Source organism: Chlorocebus sabaeus, chromosome 25 (assembly GCF_047675955.1).
Source record: "Chlorocebus sabaeus isolate Y175 chromosome 25, mChlSab1.0.hap1, whole genome shotgun sequence".
Taxonomy (NCBI): domain Eukaryota; kingdom Metazoa; phylum Chordata; class Mammalia; order Primates; family Cercopithecidae; genus Chlorocebus; species Chlorocebus sabaeus.
Window position 1 is genome coordinate 42,420,448 of NC_132928.1, and position 3,337 is coordinate 42,423,784.

The window sequence follows — 3,337 nt, forward strand, 5'->3', positions numbered from 1 at the left end:
TTAGAGGCACTTAGAATTATCTGGACTATCTAGAATCAGAAATATGAAGTGAGGTTGAGGGGAGTAGGGGAATCTGATCTGGTCCCACAGGAGCTTGGCTGGCGAACCTTCGGCCTGTTCAGCAGACCTGTGCCCAAGTCAGGATACCAAGGGCAAGGCTTGCCTGGAGAGAACTCATTTCCCTTAGCTTCCAGGTAACTAAAAAGTTCTCAGGGAACAAGCTGCAGAGGCCAGATAATGATGTTTAAATATTTAGACCTATGATATGTGGTCCTTAATTTGCACTCCCACCCTGGGTGAGTGCCACAAATTTTAAGAGCAAGATGGTTCATGGATATTTTAGTTAGCAGAATCTGTAGTGAGGGTTATGAGTCAGACAGTATTTTGAACTAAATAGCTCCCAGTTTGGTTTCTTTTGGCAAATGTATGCAAACATACATAGAACAACAAAACAAAACAAGAGATCTCCTCTTTGCGTGCTATACCAACTGGATACATAATTTTTCTCTCTCATTGCTACTACAAACCTTTGGGTGAATTGTCCCTATTTTTAAACAATTTAGTATCTAGTCCAACTGGCTTCTTCAAAATCCACAGTAGCTAATATTAGCGCTTTATGTTCTGAATTATACTGTCACCCAGAATTATTCCTGTTCTGGAATCTTAAATTCCAAATATGAAAATCTCTGAATGTTTTCTCCCATACTTCCAATGTGTTCATCCCCAGTTCTTTCTAATTTTTAAAAAATTATATTATCAAGGTAACTATTCAAAAAAGTCATCCTTCTTTTTCTTTCCTGTTTTTGGCTTATCTTCATTCTCTATCCAACCTGGATAACAGGGAGGTGATTCATGAAGCTGAGCTACTTCATGAGGCTTGTGGTTGAATCAATGGTAAAGAATAGTAAGACTAACAAAAAACTCACTAGGCTGAGGAAGCAACCATGTACAAAGCAACAGGAAAGAAGACATCTGTGAAACTAGATAACACTAGAGATTCAAAGTCATGGAGACTGGAGGTTGAGTCTGGAAGAACTTTTGTTTTCAAGGTATTTTCAGCTATGAGTATAGGGATCAGAGGAAAAGGATAGAAAGGAATAAGATCATAAATTCTGCTGGCAAAAGAGGTCCATATTCTTGAGGTACATACCTATCATCCAGGTACTACTAGATTTGCAGGTAATAACTTACATGATGCAAGTCATTCAACTACCATGTGTTCTACTTTGACCATTTATTAAATGGGGATATTAATAGCTTCTATTCCATGAGCTTGTTAGTTACTAACCCAATTACTATGTGTAAAGTGTCAAAAAAAAAAAAAAAAGGCTAATTTTAATAGAATTCAAGAAACATGGCCAGGTGTGGTGGCTCATGCTTGTAATCCCAGTACTTTCAGAGGCTGAGGCAAGAGGATCACTTGAGGCCAGGAGTTCCAGACCAGCCTGGGTGAAGTAGCGAGACCCTGTCTCTGAAAATAAAAAGAAATGTTAGTTGTTACTATAGATATTATTCAAATTACAGTGAAACCTAATAAACCATCTCTGTCCCACTGCAGAATACACTGCTGCGATACTTAAGTACTCTTCTACCTTCTACTTAATATCCTTCCTCTTAAACTTCAAATACAGGGAAATTCTCTCCTGATATAGAAAATACCACTGATCAGGTTTTAAGTTTCATTCACAGTCAGTTAAGATGCCTGTTAAGATTTTCAGACCCTTCCTGCCTGTCTCTCCTCTGGCCTCACAGACATTCTGACTTAAATGGACAATGAAAGTAGCCAAATTCGTGTACTGTGTCTTGATTTCACACAGTACCTATTATGGTTTGTCCCCTCCTAAATTCACATTGAAATTTAATCCCTAATACAATAATATTAAAAGGTGAGGACATTAGAAGGTGATTAAGTCATGAGAGTGAAGCCCTCATAAATGGGATTGGCAACATTATAAACGGGCTGGCGGGAACTAATTTTGCCTTTCTACCTTCTGCCATGTGAGGAAGCAGCAAGAAGGTCCTCACCAGTCACTGAGTACCAGCACCTGGCCTTGGAGTTCCCACCCGCCAGAACAGTTAGAAAATATATTTTCATTCTTAACAAATTGGCCAGTTTCAGGTATTTTGTTACAGCACTACAAATAAACTAAGACAGTATCTTTCCACATAAGCACATGGTAATGGCCACATTAAAATATCAAAACTAATTATAAATTGAAACATACTTCAGCTGGGTGTGGTGGCTCGTGTCCATAATCCTAGTACTTTGGGAGGCCGAGGCAGGTGGATCACCTGAGGTCGGGAGTTTGACACTAGCCTGACCAGCATGGAGAAACCCCATCTCTACTAAAAATTACAAAATTAATCAGGCATTGTGGTGGTGCATGCCTGCAATCCCAGCTACTCGGGAGGCTGAGGCATGAGAATCGCTTGAACCTGGGAGGTGAAAGTTGCAGTGAGCTGAGACTGCACCACTGCACTCCAGTCTGGGCAACAAGAGTGAAACTCTGTCTCACAAAAAAAAAAAAAGGAAATATATTTCAATCCAGTGAGTGTCAGTTTATTCAACATAAACTCAATTGTTTTCTAAGACTCAATTATTTTTTTATGGGGGAAAACAAAACAAAATAAAATGAAACAAAATAAAAAATGTAAATGAACTTGTCTATTCTATGGTGGTAAGTGTACTAGAAATGTATTTAACAACTATATCAAGTACGATTAAATATTATATCTCATACAAGGACTTTTATGCACTATATAAATGTAAAAAACTTGATTGATAAAAATAAAAAAAATCAAAATTACAGTATACAGAAGCAAACTATAATCTGAAAGATTATATAGAATTTTGTGTCATGTATACCACTGTACTTCTCTATGTGGATTTTAAAACTAGTATGTTAAAGTAATAAAAAAAAATTGTATTTGTATAACAAATAACAATTAATGTTAATTGTTATTAACATTAATATTTAAGAATTCCACCCTTTGGGAGGTCGAAGCGGGAGAATCACGAGGTCAGGAGATCGAGACCATCCTGGCTAACACGGTGAAACACCGCCTCTACTAAAAATACAAAATTAGTCGAGTATGGTGGTGGGGGCCTGTAGTCCCAGCTACTCCGGAGGCTAAGGCAGGAGAATGACGTGAGCCCAGGAGGTGGAGCTTGCAGTGAGCGGAGATCTCACCATTGCTCTCCAGCCTGGGCGACTGAGCGAGACTCCATCTCAAAAAAAAAAGAAAAAGAAAAAGAAAAAGAATTCCACCAATCTAGATTTCTTAAAGAAAAACATCAAAAAATTAAAGAATTGGCCGGGTATGGTGGCTCATGCCT